This window comes from Monodon monoceros, unplaced genomic scaffold (genome assembly GCF_005190385.1).
Source record: "Monodon monoceros isolate NGI ecotype Baffin Bay Population unplaced genomic scaffold, NGI_Narwhal_1 Super_Scaffold_4, whole genome shotgun sequence".
Classification (NCBI taxonomy): domain Eukaryota; kingdom Metazoa; phylum Chordata; class Mammalia; order Artiodactyla; family Monodontidae; genus Monodon; species Monodon monoceros.
In genome coordinates, this window is record NW_021703781.1 from 28,001,835 (window position 1) to 28,017,176 (window position 15,342).

The 15,342-nt window shown below is 50.7% G+C and overlaps 1 long non-coding RNA gene across 1 annotated transcript in view; it reads left to right on the forward strand.

The window, feature by feature from the left end:
• Positions 1 to 15,342, forward strand: part of LOC114883272 — a 241,303-nt gene that overhangs the window by 141,790 nt on the left and 84,171 nt on the right. The window lies entirely within an intron of this gene.

Below are 15,342 nucleotides of genomic sequence, written 5' to 3' on the forward strand. Positions count from 1 at the left end.
ATTTTTAATCTGTCTGCGTCTGTGTATTTAAAGTGTATATCTTGTAGACAGCATGTATTTTGGTCTTGATTTTTATCTAGTCTATCAATCTTGGGCCTTTGAATTGGAATGGTCATTGGTAGATTGGGTTCAAATATATCATCTTGATATTTATTTTCTATTTTTTCCATCTGTTCCTTGTTTCACTTTTTCCCTGCCTTATTGTGTATGAGTTCAGTACTTTTTAGAATTCCATTCTATCTTCTCTGTAAGTTTAGTTGCTGTACCTCTTCGTTTTACGTTTTCAGTGATTGCTCTAGTGTTTGTAATATACGTTTAACTTACCAAGTCTACTTTCCATTAATATTATACCAATTTACGTTTGATGTGAGATCTTACGACAGTATAATTCCTCTTCCCTTCCTGTCCTTTGTGCCAGTGTTGTTATATATTTTACTTATACATACATTATAAACCCCACAGTATACTGTTATTTTTATATTAAGTAGTCAGCTACCTTTAAAAAAATGAGAAAACATGTTCATTTTTATCTACCCACATATTTAGAATTTCCAAGACTCTTCATTTGCTTGTGTAGACCTGATTTCCATCTGATATTTTCCTTTAGCCAGAAGGGCTTTAGTTAATAATTCTTATAATGCAGGTCTGCTAGTGGTAATGAATTCTCTGTTCTTTTTTTAATCTGAAAATTCTTTATTTTGCCTTTACTTTTGAAGAATTCTGTCACTTGATATAGAATTCTGGGTTGATAGTCATTTTTCCTTCTTCTTTATACATTTTAAAAAATATTTATTTATTTATTTATGGCTGCATTGGGTCTTCGTTGCTGTGCGTGGGCTTTCTCTAGTTGCGTTGAGCGGAGTCTACTCTTCGACGCAGTGCACAGGCTTCTCATTGCGGTGGCTTCTCTTGTTGCGGAGCACGGGCTCTAGGCACGTGGGCTTCAGTAGTTGTGGCACGCGGTCTCAGTAGCTGTGGCTCATGGGCTCTAGAGCGCAGGCTCAGTAGTGGTGGCGCACGGGCTTAGTTGCTCTGCGGCATGTGGGATCTTCCTGGACCAGGGCTTGAACCCGTGTCCCCTGCATTGGCAGGCGGATTCTCAACCACTGAACCACCAGGGTAGTCCCCTTGCTCTTTATACATTAGAGATATCATTCCATTGTCTTCTGGCTTGCATGGTTTCACTTGAGTAGTCTTTATAATTTTTAGTTATGTTTCCCTGTAAGCAATGAGTATTTTTTCTCTGAAGATTTTCTCTTTAACATTGGTTTTCTTAAATTTGATTATGATATGCCTTGATGTGATTTTCTTTGTATTTATCCTACCTTGGAGTTTGTTGAAGGTTTTGGATATGTCAATTTATATTTTTAATGAAATTTAGAAAACTTTCAGCTATTACTTCTTCAAATAATTTTTGTGTGCTTTTTCTTTGGGGACTCTAAATTACACCTTTGGTAGACAACTTAATACTGGAATGTGACCCACTCCAGATATTCTGACTTAATTGGTCAGAGTAGGACTGTTAGTATTTAAAAAATTTTCCCAGTTAGTTCTAATGTGCACGCAGGGTTGAAAGCCACTGACCTCATCCAACCTTCCCAAGTTAGAGCTGAGGCCACTGAAGCGAAGCATGGTTAGAAGCAAATGTAGGTGAGATCACAGTCTGTTGCAAAGCCCACCTAAAACAGAGTACAGGATATGTATAATACCTTATATCCTCCCAGGAGACTGTCTCTTGGCATCCAGGTATTTGCAGTTGTGTCAGGAGGTCTGCAGTGCATTTGAATTCAAGATGTACATCCTCCAAACTTAGTAGCTAAGGCCAATCCATTAGCTATGCAAAACTGTGGATTTCTGCAGTCCCCAACTCATTTAAATCAGCCTATTACCACTATAGTGCCCACATATAGACCTGGTATGAGTCATTGATTGGTTTTGATCAAGTTGATGAGAATTCTGCTATTTAACAGACTTCAGCACTCTGGAGAACCCCAGGGCATATTCTGCCAGTGTGCCTATCAATTCCATTTCCAGGTTTACATCAGCAAAGATGTTCTCAGCTTGGTTTCTGTCATTCTATGCATTAAAAAAATAGTGCTTTCACTGAACCAGCAGGAGGCAAATATTATCTAGATTTTGATACTGAGTAGCATTCTGAGATTTATTGATTCATGTTCAGAATTTCAGGGATTCTATATAGGATTCTTTGGTGAGATCCTTAGGTGAGAATTTTTCTTTCCCTTTTTCCCTCCTTCTCTTCCCCTCCTCTCCCTTCCTTTCCCCCTTTTCTCTCTTTCTCTCTCCGCTTCCCTCTCTTTCTTCTTTCTCTTTTTAAATTAACCCTAGGTTGGTCACACGTGGAGTGGTGAGATGCCTCTGCCTGGGGAGCACATGCAAGTTAGTAGAGAACTGGATTATTCCAGCGCTCCTTTCCTGCCTTGACAGTTTTTCTAATTCCATAACGCCCCTAGATGATCCTTGGCTGATACCCAGTTTCAGATTTTAGGCTGATAATAGCAGCCAGATGACTCCCCTCTCTGCCCCTCTCTCCACAGCACACTCCTAGCTTTTGCTTGGGCTTTGACTCACTGTTCGGCTTAGACAAACCCACTCATCGAGCTGGCATTTTACAGGTGGCTGAAGACAGATGCAGAGAGTGAAAACAAAAAGTGATGGTTAACACTTATGAAGTGTGTATAACTGTTTTAAGTGCTTGACCCTCAGAGCCAGGCTATAGACAGGCACTAAACATTACCCTCATTTTATACAGGAGGAGACTCAGGCACAGAGGGATTAAGTAACTTTTGGAAGAACATGATAGATAAGTAGCAGACCTGGGATTTGTACCGAAACAGTTCTTAACTAAAGCTTAGAGACTTGGTCTTAACCACTACCCGACTGTCAGAGGACAGCCCTGTGTTTGGATTAAGTAGGTGGCATCTGAATACCATGCTTCGAAGGACCAAAAGGCATTGCCCCTGATACCCTGTCATATGTCTATAACCTCCTCTATGAGCTCCTGCCTTTGAATAAGGCATCACGTACAGTTTCTGCATTCAGATGGACTCTGAATGCAGAAGTCCTCTACTTTCTAATTTGTGGCCTTGGACCTCAGCTTCCTTATCTGTAAAATGGGGCTACTAATACCTTCTTCAGAGGATCATTGTAAGGATTCAGTGAAATTGTGTATGTAAAGCACCTGGCACAGAGGACCCACCATTTATTAAGGGATGGAACCACGGGGGGAAACACTGTGATCTGCTGATTGGCATCAGTGAAGAGCCCCAGAGAATGGAATATGGGCAGATGTTTTATTTTTAACTTTTTATTTGAAATACAAATTTGCAAATATAGTACAGAAAGTTTCTGTGTACCCTCCTAGCTTTTCCCAGTGTTAGCATCTTACATAATTTATAATTACTAAAACCAATAAATTAGTATTGGGAAACACTAATACTAAACTATAGATTTCTTTCAGATTTCACTGTATTTTTCATTCATGTCCTTTCCCTGTTCCAGGATTCAGTCCAAGTCCCCATGTTGTATGTAGTTGTCGTGTCTCCTTAGTTCCTTCCAGTCTGTGACAGTGCCTCAGTGTGCCCTTGCTGTTCATGACCTTGACCCTTTAGAAGGGTACTGAGCAGTTATTTTATAGGATGCCCCTCAATTCGCATTTGTCTGATTTTCCCCTCATGATTAGATTGAGGTTATACTTTTTTTGTCAAGAATACCACATATGTGATGCACCTTTCTTAGTGCATCGTATCAGGGGCCAGGTGGTGTCTATATGTCCCATTACTGGTGATGTTAACCTTGATCACGTGGTAAAAGTAGGCGTGGCTGGGTTTCTCCACTGCAGATTGCTGTGTGTGTTTTGGCCTTTGTGTTGATAAATATCTTGGAGGAGATACTTTGAGATAATTCAAATATTCTATTTCTCCTCAAATTTTCACCCATTAATTTTAGCACCTTGTCTATAATAATTATTACTGTGGTGCTGTAATGGTGAATACTTACATTTCCCTCATCCATTCTACATTTATTAATTGGAATTCTTCCATAAGAAAGAGCTGCCCCCATTTACTTATCGATTCAGTTATTTATTTATAACCATATGGACTTGTGGGTATTTAGTTGATGAATGAGTTATAATTTGGCATTCTCATTATTTATTTTATTGCTCACATTGTCCCAGCCTTGGCCTTTCAGGTTGTTTCCTCTGTCCTTTGGCCCTGTGGCCAGGGTTTATGAAAGCCCGGAGTTCACCTTGGGGCAGCAAGGGCCAGGCTGTGAGAGGGGGCAACTTGAAGGGGAGTAGAAGTGAGAGGGGAGATGGTGGCACCCGAGACCCCTTCCCCATATAGAATCTGCTTCTCTAAGACCCATTCAATTCTGGAGTTTCATTGGACAGCCCTATTTCCCTGCTCCATTCTACAGCTGAGCAAATCAAGGCCCCAGGAAGGGAAGGGGCTGGTGGGGGCCACTGAGCAAAAAGCTGGGTGGGTGGTGAGGCGGGAGGGTTGACCTGAGCTGGAGCCCTGTGCCTGCCATCCTAGGCTGGCCCTGGGCCCCCATGCGGTACCTGTTTGCAGGGCAGCCTGTTTCAGGAGCTGGGCAGCGAAGGGCTGAGGGAAGTGAGCTCCATCAGCAGAAACTCAGGAAACAGGAGGCTTCTGGTGCAAAGTCTCTTCGGGAAGCCCTGGGGCTATTGGCGCTGCTCCCTCTCCTTTCTGCCCAGCTGAAAGGGAGGCCCAGCTGAAAGGGAGGGGTTTTCATTGCCAAATCCCCAGCTCCGGCTCAGTGGGGGCCTCTAATCCCCTCCTGGCTCAGGAGCGTGGTTCAGCCCAGGCCTACTGGAGGTTCCCCCAGAGAGGATTTGTGCAGGCCTGGGAACAGAGCTCCATGCAGCCCCAGGCCCACCCAAGCCAGAGCTGGAATGCTAGCTGCAGAGCATGGGAAACAGGCATAGGGTTGGAGCTGAAAATAAGTTCTGTGAGAGTCAGGGGCTACATTAATAGAGGTCCAGTGGGCAGAAGGAGGGATAGGCTGGTGTGACACACGACACCAGCCTATAGCAACTTCAGTATCTGAGCTCTTCTGGCCCTGACTGTTTGTACAAGCACTAGACCCTGGGCTGAGTGGAGACATACCACACCCAATGAAAATAGAAAACCCTCCTTTCAGTCCTGGAAGCACACGCAGAAAGCAGAGATTGTGAGTTCTGCTGGTCCTTTCTTTTTTTTTTTTGCGGTACGCGGGCCTCTCACTGTTGTGGCCTCTCCCGTTGCGGAGCACAGGCTCCGGACACGCAGGCCATGGCTCACGGGCCCAGCCGCTCCGCGGCATGTGGGATCTTCCCGGACCGGAGCACGAACCCATGTCCTCTCAGCCACTGCGCCACCAGGAAGCCCTACTCTGCTGGTCCTTTCTAGTCTACAAGGAGTTTCCTTTCTACAGAGGTGGGGAGAATAGGGGTTGGGGGGGGGTCTCCATTTTACAGATGCTGCAGATGAGGCCTGAAAGAGAAAGGGGTTATGACCTTCCCTGGGGAGTGCAAATGATTCCAGAAAGAATCAGGCTTTCCCACTTCTGAGTTCTGGGGTATTCTATGACCCCATCCTGTCTTTGGGGCCTGTCCTCCCATGTCTGACTCATCTCCAGCCATGGTGAACAGTGCCTAAGACTCAGTAGGTGCTCTGGAAAGCACTCAAGCATTCCCCATGCTCCTGCAGGGTGGACCATGACCTTGGGTGGGTTGGGCAGAGGAGGGGCCTCCCCCAGACCCATCAGTGTCGAACAGATAGATGACCGAGTGGCGTGAGTGCACGCGTGTGTGCATGTCTGCAGGGCGAGGAAGTGGCATGTGCTTGGAGGAGCCTGCAGAGAGGCACTTGGCTGGATCCCCACCCTCGTCTGGCTCTGGTTTCATACTTCCTTCCCCTGCAGGCCTGGGGAGGCCAAGCTGCACAGATGGCCATCTGGCTGGCACTTTAGGACACGGCCCACTGCTCACTCCCAACCTTCTCTTCCCCTCCTTCTCTGCTTCACTGGCTCTATGGACTCTGAAAGGAGTGCTGGGCCAGGATGGAGAAGCATCAGGGGTGACAGGCAGGGGCCTCAGGCACAGGACTGGGCCATGGTAGAGTTTGCACCCTCACCACGATCAGATTCTCATTGAAGGGGACTCATGTCCGTGCTGCCCAGGTCCTAAGGCCTGGGAGGCAGGAGGGTCACAGGATGGGGGAGGCCGATGCTGTGCCTACTGAGAAAATTCCACCGATGTGAGCAACCTCCTTGGCTCTATAAATTCCATTCCCAAGAGCCAGTCAGAGGTACTGCAACTCAGCCCCTCCCTCTATCCATACATCCCCCTCATTCATTCCATAAACCTCTCTTGATGCTTATAGCATCCTAGAACCTGTTCTAGGCCCTGGCAGGGCCCCATCATTTATTCAAGATGAATAAAGAGCCATTGGATTTGTTCAGAACCCAATTCTGGCTCCAGAGTTTTAAGAATTGACTGCTGGGGAGGAATAGGGACAATTCCTCCCAAGCATCATTATAGTGACCTGCTCCCTGCAGAACTTTGTGGGCAGAGGATATAAGAAGGGAGGGGGTGGGAGGTGCTGGGGAAAGAGGTAAGAGCTGGGGGTGGGGCCTGAGTTATGGCCCCAGGTCTGGGGCCTACACACTCTATGTCCTGGTAGGGTTGCCACATTTGGCAAAAACAAAACAAAAACGGGACTCCCAAGTAAATTTATGTGTCAGATAAACAGTGAAAATTATTTAGAATAAGTTTGTCCCTCACAATATTTGGGACATACTTATACTAAAAAATTATTTGTTCTTTATCTGAAATTAAGACTTAACTGGGCACCCCGTGTTTTGTCTGGCAGTCCTATGGACTGGGCAAGTGGATGGCAGACCCTCTCTGGGAGTCTGTTGCTTCCTCAGCAGCACTAAGGTGAGGAGGGGGGCCAGTGAGAGCCAAGGACCCTCCACCTCCATGGAGCGCAGACTGCCTGTTTCATACTAGCCCCTTGCTCAGTACCACCTGATGGGCAGGATTGATGCCTTCAAAGTGTATGGAGAAAAGTCTGGGTGTTCGATGAGTCAGACCTGCTCTTGTGAGACCCCCATTTTTGTCTCTCCCTGATGGAACAGGTCGGCCTGAGTGAACCACTGGGCGCCATTACATGAGAGAGCCTGCATAGGGGTGGTCCTAGGTCACCAGAGGTCCCCCTACAAAGAAGTCCCAGGCTGTCTGTCCCTCTCAGTGTTTTCCCTGCTTCTAGTTCAACCTTGCCCTTGACTGCCGCAGAAGGAGGCCAGAGAGGGAAGGAGGATTGCCATGGTCACACAGCATGCAGTGGGGAGCCAGAAGCAGCTCTCCAGCCACCCAACACCCTGCCCTGTGCCCCCTGGGAAAACACGCTCCCGGCCCTGCACCGTCTACTCTGAGGGTTCTGTTTGCGGCTATGGGGTTCCTGCCCAAGAAGGCCTAACGGCGTCTGGGGGCCTCTGCCCAAAGGTGAGTGACACATTGGTCTGAAGCCAGTCTGGCCTGGGGTGTTGAGAACTGCTTTGAGCATGAACAATCCCATATGTCCAACGGCTGATTAGCCGCACAGAGATGGGGAGGGGGAAGATCATGAATAAAGAGTCCGTATTAACCAGAGAGCCAGCGACAGAGGCCCAACTGAAAGAAATTAAAAGGATGATGTTTTCAAACGCTGCCCTCTGACTGGGGAGTTTTTCTAGCTGGGAGTGGGTGTGTTACAAATTTCAGATGCTAACGTAGTGACAAAAACAAACAAATAAACAAAAGTTGAAATGCAGGAGGCCTCCTGGGTCTGATGGAAATCTCAGTGATGTCCCTCCACCCCCTGCTTCATCCTGTTGTAAAAAAAAATGCAGCTAACAATAATATCTGACAGCAAATCCTTCCCCGCTCTGGATGCTTTCACCCATTGTTCCTTTGGAAGAAAGTTGTCTCTTTAAGCGTCTGCATGTTGGTGATCGTTGGGAGGAAAGAACTAAGCAGAGTTTCCTTTACTTATTTACGTCCCTTTTGCTGAATTCTGATGAAGCACAGGGAGGCAGGCAGGCAGCGGAGCATCTGGCTTCTCAGGAAGATGGCTGTGTGGAGAATTGGGGCCCTGGCTCCAGACTCAGGGAGCATGTGCGGGCTCTCAGAGCAGATGAAGAGTCCCTCTTCCCAGCAACTGGGGCTGCAGCGGAGTCCCCCAGCTTCTCCCCGGTCCTGCTCAGGGCACCCCTGCCCTCTCCTCGGCCCTGGGCAGGCTGTGCGTGGAGCAGGGCGTCACGGACGAGAGCCCTCTTCACACTGGGGCGCAGGGTGGAGAGGGGTATGCGATGTTAAGTCCAAAAGAAGGTGCTCAGGCTGGTGCAGGTCCTAGAAACCACAGGCTCGGAAGGTGGTTGGTAGGATCCGGGGGCGCTTAGTCTGAGGCAGTGGGAGGGGGAGTACTGACACAGGGGGGGCCAAGCCCTGTCTCATCTTGGCACATGTGCAGGGTCGTCGTGGAGCAGAGGGGAGAGACTGTCCTTAAGGAGTGTATGTTGTACCAAAGATGGAAAAGGGAGGCCTCTTTCTATGCTCAGATGACGTCACTCTCCATCAGAATCAGGCGGAAAGTTGGAAGGGTGGCCCTGTAAATGGAGCGAGTTCCCCGTCATTGGACAGGTGGCAGCGAGTGTGCGAGTGTGTGTTTATCGTTCACCCGCCGAATTTGTTCTGGGTTCTGGGCCTGTCCTTGGCATGGCTGGACCCTCCTGTAAGCCTCCAGTTCATCCACACGGGTTTTCGCGCGTTTGCATTCTCGACGGGAGGCTGAGGTAGAGGTCAGGCTGGGTAAACCTCGAACGACTGGCAGAGCCAGAATGCAAATCATCGCTCTTTGGGGGACAAGCTGCTGCCTGGGCAGAGCCTGCTCCGTGGAGATGATGTGGGGGATTTGAGCACGCTGTAGGAGATGGGGCAGGGGCGCACTTCCTCGTCCCAGAGGTGTGACGCAGAGGACCCCTGTAGAGAAAGCCTGGGGGTTTCCTGTCCCCAGGTGATGGGCGAGGCATATGCCCACCTGCCCCCTCTTCCTTCCGCACCCAGCCCCCAGCCGATGGGGCTTTGTCTCTGACACGAGGCAGCCTGGCAGTTGGAACGGTTTGGAGTCTGGCAGCCTAGGGCTCGGGGCTGGTTACTGTACCATCAGCTGGGCACGTGGAGTGGGGAGCCCAGCCCTGCCAGCCTCGGCACCGCCTCCCCAGACGGCAGCAAAGGGCTTACGGGGCTGGGGCTGGGCCCTGCCGACACCGACCTCACTTGCTCTGCTTCTCCGCCCCAGTGGGATGGAGTCCCCGCTCCACCTGTAACTCTCCACAGTACCGTGCCGGGGAAGCTTCCCCAGGACAGGGACAGGGACAGGGTATCTCTAACTCCTGACCAAGCCAGGTACCCAGAACCCAAGTGGCAGCATAAAATGTACTTGCTGAATGTCTTCCGATGGCCTGGGCGGGGCATGTTACCAGGAAAAGGCTCCTGAGAGCTGGGGGTGCCGGGTGTTTTGTTCCAGGCGTCTGTGGCTCACTTGCCTGGGCCTGAGCGCTGTCACTTAGCAGTTTGGAGAGGAGGTGCAGCACTGTCGGCCTGGGCCAGGCACACGCAAGCTCTCTGGTCTCGGGGAGAAGCTTCAGGGTGACTCGCTCTGCTCTGCAGCGTCCTACAGCAGCAGCAGCAGCAGCAGCAGTCACGGGACCCCCTGCCACGGCGGCTGCCATGTGGTGGCCGATTTGCTGTGGACCTCGTGTGCTCCTATGAAGGATGGGGTGGCGTGGGTCACAAACCCCGAGTCCACTTCCCGCCACTCTGCACTGTGCAGGCGCTAGAAAGGTCTTCCTTCCGTGGAGCAGAGCATCTGCCTCCTTTTAGCTTCTGCACATTTATCTTGTTTGTGTCCTGTGGGTCCCCCTGCTTGGGGATGGGCCACCAGAGGTTTGAAGACAGGCCCAGCGTTCTTCCTGCCCTGGTCCTGCTGCCCTGCTCCCTCGTGGCCCTTGTTGGAGGGTCTGTATGTGCCTCTCCCCATTTCCTTACCTGTCTCTGGCTTCTCTTCCAGAACTCAGCACATGACAAAGGACCCCCTTCCTTGGTGGGAAACCCATAATGATGCCCAGCCATGCCCCAGGATTGCCCAATCCAGGAGAAAACACACAAACGATGTCATTTCCCTGACCCCACTTCCCCATTCCCAGACTACTGTGGAGCAACTGTATTTTTTAAAGTAGGAAGGTACATTTATTTCCTCTCCAGTAAAACCAGGAAGTTCAAGTAATTTGTGTAAGATCGCATAGCACTTGGTAGTCAGGCCAGTCTTGGAAATCCAGAGCCCGGCCTCTGGCCCTCGTTCCTTCCCCGAGAACCTCTGTGGTGGCCAGCTGCCTCATCAGGTGGGAAGGGCCCGTGGCTGACATGACTGATGACTTAGTGCTGTGTCCACTGTGGGGTGTCCTTGTTGAGAACACAGAAATTGCAGCAGGACCACTGGGGCTTCCCTGGGCCACAGACACACTGGGCCTTTGTCCACCTGGCCAGGATCTAAAGCGGATATGGAAATCGGCTTACAGCAGCCCCTGAAGGCCCTGCAGCCCGGCAAAGCATGTCTGAGAAGGAGAGAAAAAGCAGACACAGCTCAGCAATCCCCCTACCCACAGAGGAAGCCCAGATCACTCAGCAAAGCAGATGCACAGACCATCTGAATTGCCAGCAATGTTTCCAAAATTATATCAGTCTGGCCTAGTGGCCTGGGGACTGGCAGGGATGCCTGTGGGAGGGGCCGGCTGTCCCCTCTGGGTTCAAGTGAGGAACGTGGCCCAATGAGCTCCACGTCCTCTTTCATTATAGCCCCTCATGGAAGTAGTTTTTTTTTTTTTTTAGGGAAACTCTTCAGAGCTCTGCCTTTGCGAGAAGCTCTATAAATAACTTGCTGGGAAACATTTCTGCCTGATACTTGCCACCTACAGAGAAAATAGTCCATACGTCAGGCAGTTTGGCATCCGGCGAAGCTCAAAGAGGGCAGCGTGGCGTGCAGCATGCGGGGATGCCTAGGAGTTGGTAGCAGACACAGACGGCGGCAGTCAGAGCTCACGGGTGCTGGCCCCGGATCTGGGTTCAAACTCTGGCTCTGTCACCTACTGCCATATGACCTTAGGAAAGCTGGGTCCCCCCCTGGGCTTTGAGGTCCTTGTTGGCAAATGGGGCTGGTCATGTATGACCTTGTCCTCAAGAAGGTATAGTTGAGTGGGTAGGAACAAAGCACAGCTGGTTCTTGGGTCTTAGGCAGAGTGAAGGAATGGCCCTGGGAAAAGAAAAGAGAGTGGAGTGCCAAGGGGCTGGTAGGGGCAGATTCTTCTCATTTCCTCCTGCTGCCAATCCACTGTGTTCTCCTGAACTTGGGGATCTGGTATCAGGAGGGGAAGCCAGTGATGCACAAAGTCAAGCTAGCACGCTTATTGCTAAGATCGGGAAACCGAGGCCCACCGTGCGGGGCGGGGTGGCGGGGTGGTACGCGTCTGGCCAAGGCCACAGACAGGGAAGTGGCTGAGTCAGGCCTGACCTGCCGGTTTCCTGGACTCTGCCTGAGAGGGCACTTGGCCTGCAGATGGCTGTAGGAGTCCAGAATGTTTTGCCCCCTTGGCCTGTCCTCTGCATTTCCCCATAAAAGTGACCACAGGCACTGGGGTCAACTGGACAGTGGAGAGGGGGCTCCCAGATTACCTGGGAGAGGAGGAAGAGACCCAGCTTCGCCTGTCTAGGCTGTGGCATGGCTCATGTGGCTTTACCTGCCTCATCTGTGAAATGGGGACATGACTCTGACCTCCTAGGGCTGTTGTGTGCATCAGACATTCATCGAACAGAGATTAGAGAGGTATCGTCTAGTGCCAGGTGCTGCTCCAGAAAGGGGAACTGGTGTGATCTAGATCGGGGATCCATCCTCACGAGGCTCCCTCTCTAGTGGAGCAGGCAGCCAAAAGTCAAGCAAAAAAGGAATAAAGAGGATCCCTTCACATTGAGATTATGATATAACAGAGCAATGTGAACACAAGCGGATTTCCTGGGTGGGTTAGGAGCTGTTTTGGGATGAGAGGGAGTCAGGGATGTATAGCGCATCCCAGGTTGTGGAAATTGCAAGTGCCAAGATCCTGGGGCAGGAACGAGGCCAGCAGCTGGTGTGCACTGGGGGTGGGGAGGGATGCGGTGGAGAAGTATTGGGGCCAGTTATGAGGGCTGAGCCGGGCCTGGCCAGTAGTGGATGCTCAAATGTGCTCAAGCTCGATCTGACATAGGAGGAGGCTAAGGGGAGCCACCGTGGGTACCCCACAGTTTGCAAGCTCAGGCAGGACTGTGGGCAGCACAGGCTGGCGTGTAGCCTCTGTCAGAGCACAGGGGTCAGGTCCAGGCCTGGAGGGAAGGTGGGAGCTGGTGTTTGAGCATGTCTGGGGGTCTGTGAGGTCTCAGTCTGCCTCTGGTGGATGGAGGGAAGGATTAAGGAGGCTAGAGCAGAGCTGGTGAGGCTGAAGGATGGGAGGATGAGAATTGCTACAGTCAGCTGCCCCTGGAGCTCCCAAGACGTCACAGGCATTCTTGGGGTGGCGGGGAACACCAAGTCCCAGGAGTGACATTGCAGAGGGAAGAGAGAAACCTACAGAACAGAGTTGCTTGCTTGGATCAGCAATTCTGAAAGCGTGCTCTGCTGAACACCAGTTCCCTGCAGGGGGCAGGAACAATGCCCTAGCTTAGTAGCCCTTGGCAATTGCATTCCTAACACATACCCCTCCTCTTTCTTTATCAGGGTTTGCGCAGATATAAACCTTTCATGGGTTTCAGGTGAGGCAGGTTTGAGCCCCAGCCCCCTCACAAGGAATAAACCATGATAAGTTTAAGCTGTAAGTTCCCAAACTTTGTTCATTGGTCCTTTGTCTCGGTGATTTTTTTTTTCACAGTGTGCCTGCTTAGCTAGGCTCAAACAACTTAATATTTATGCTGGAACAACTTATTAGCCAACTGCAAAAACAAAGTACATGAATGGAAAGAAAAGGTAATCATTTAAATTTATTTTTTAAACTACAGTTACGTGCTAAGGGGATGGGTGCACCTGTTGGGCACTGCACAACGTCTCAAACTTTGGATTTGGATTGGACATCACCACCATTTTCCGTTCCACATTGGTTTTCATACAGGGCTTGATTTTTATCACAGCAACCACCAAAAACTGCTTCTCAAGGCTATAGTATCATCAGAGGAATGCAGCGTGAGCTAACGTGGAAACTATGAAGTAACGTGAACTAGTAGCTCACGTGGTGGCCAGTATTGCTGTGTTTCCCTTGAAAATTTTAAATATCCTGCAGCACCCCTGAGTTTTTTGTGGTGGTCTGGGGTGCCTCAGCCCACAGTTTGGGAACGATGGCTCTAAAGCAATCAGCCATTGCTTTGGGCAGGAGTATGTGTCACGACTCTGGCCAATGAAATGGGAAGGAAGGTCTTGGGAGGTTTGTGGGAAAGGCTTACCTCACTCATAAACACATTTGGGAAGGAGGCATCTCCCTCTGCTGCTGGTGGTTATAGTGTCCACGTGGTGGGAGTTCTGGACTTGCAGCTGCCATCTGGGTCCCGTGAGGGTAACTACCCCAAGGAGAACGCTCTGAGGGTGGCAGAGGGGGAAGATGGAGGGGCTCTAGCTTTGGGGATATTGTTTGGTGCCTGCCTCGGATTTCCTGTTGCACGAACGAATACCTTCCCTGAGAGTTTAACCTGTTTAGAACTAGATTTCCTATTACCTGCAGCCAGAAAGCGTCCTACCGGATACCCCAGCAGAAGATGCGTGGGAAACACTGTACTTTCTCTCCTCTGCTTAGGGTCACCTATCAAAGTCTCTGAGAAATCCCACAATTCTCTGCTTACTTTTGTTCAAGGCAGAGTTTGCCAAATTTATTTGACCGAGGAAACCTTTTTTCCATAGTACCTAATTAACATCTGGCAGGACACTTGTGTGCCAAAACCCACACTTTTGAAAGGGATGCCTTGGATCCCTCCTCATAGCTCCACCGCCCCGCCTACCCCGGGAGCCCTGACACACAGACTCCCCTCAGAGGCGCGCCAGGACGCACATGTGTTTCTGTTCGATGGGGGAGACTAAATGAAGCCAGATGTACCTGGCCAGCCCACAGGCCGAAGAAGCAATGATTTAACGTCCCAGCTATGCGGGGATTAGCTTGCCAGAAAGCTCCCAAGGAGGGGTGGGGACTTGCCATCAGTCTGCTAATGGATTCTGCAGAAGTGCCCCTGTGGGCTGTGCATGACTGCCGTGTGCCTGAGTGAGTGCAGTGCCCACGACCGCTGCGTGCAAGACCGCTGTGCCCCTGACCTCTGTGTGCGTGACTTCTGCGTCCGTGACTGCTGTGTGCATGAAAACTGTGCCCGTGACCACTGTGGCCATGACCTCTGGCCCATGACCTCTGTGGCCATGACTGCCGTATGCATGAACACTGTGTCCATGACTGCTGTCCCATGACCCCTGTGCCCTTGACTGCAGTGACCGTGAACCCAGTGTCAGTGACTTCTCTGTCCATAACCACTGTGTCAGTGACCCCTGTACCCATGACCACTGTGTCCATGACTGTTGTGCCAGTGACTGCTATGTCTGTGACCTCTGTGCCTATGACTACTGTACCCGTGACCGCTGTGTACAGAGGCTCAAGACCCTCTGGACTCCCCAGAACAAGGTCCCACCCTCGCTCTAGTTCCCCTGCTCAGCCCTCTGGGGCCCCACCCCTATCAACTTGCCTTGGCCTCCTGTTCCCACTCCTACCGCAGCCTTGGTCTCCCTGGCCCAGAAGTAGGAGGACTCTGCTGGCCACTAGGTGTGAGACTCAGGCCATTCCCTCCCCACTCTGGGGCCCAGAGATTATCCAGCACAGTGGTTTCCAAAAAGTGTCCCTTGGGCTTCCCTGGTGGCGCAGTGGTTGAGAGTCCGCCTGCTGATGCAGGGGACGCGGGTTCGTGCCCCGGTCCGGGAAGATCCCACATGCCGCGGAGCGGCTGGGCCCGTGAGCCATGGCCGCTGAGCCTGTGCGTCTGGAGCCTGTGCTCCACAACGGGAGAGGCCACAACAGTGAGAGGCCCACGTACCGCGGGAAACAAAAAAAGAAGTGTCCCTTAGGGCGTGTGCCCCTGATTCAACCAGGACAGCTCTCTATTTACTCTTTTTATCCACTGGGTTCCCACACAGGAATTCACTGGGAGAAAAGGCTTTGTGGCAGGAAAAA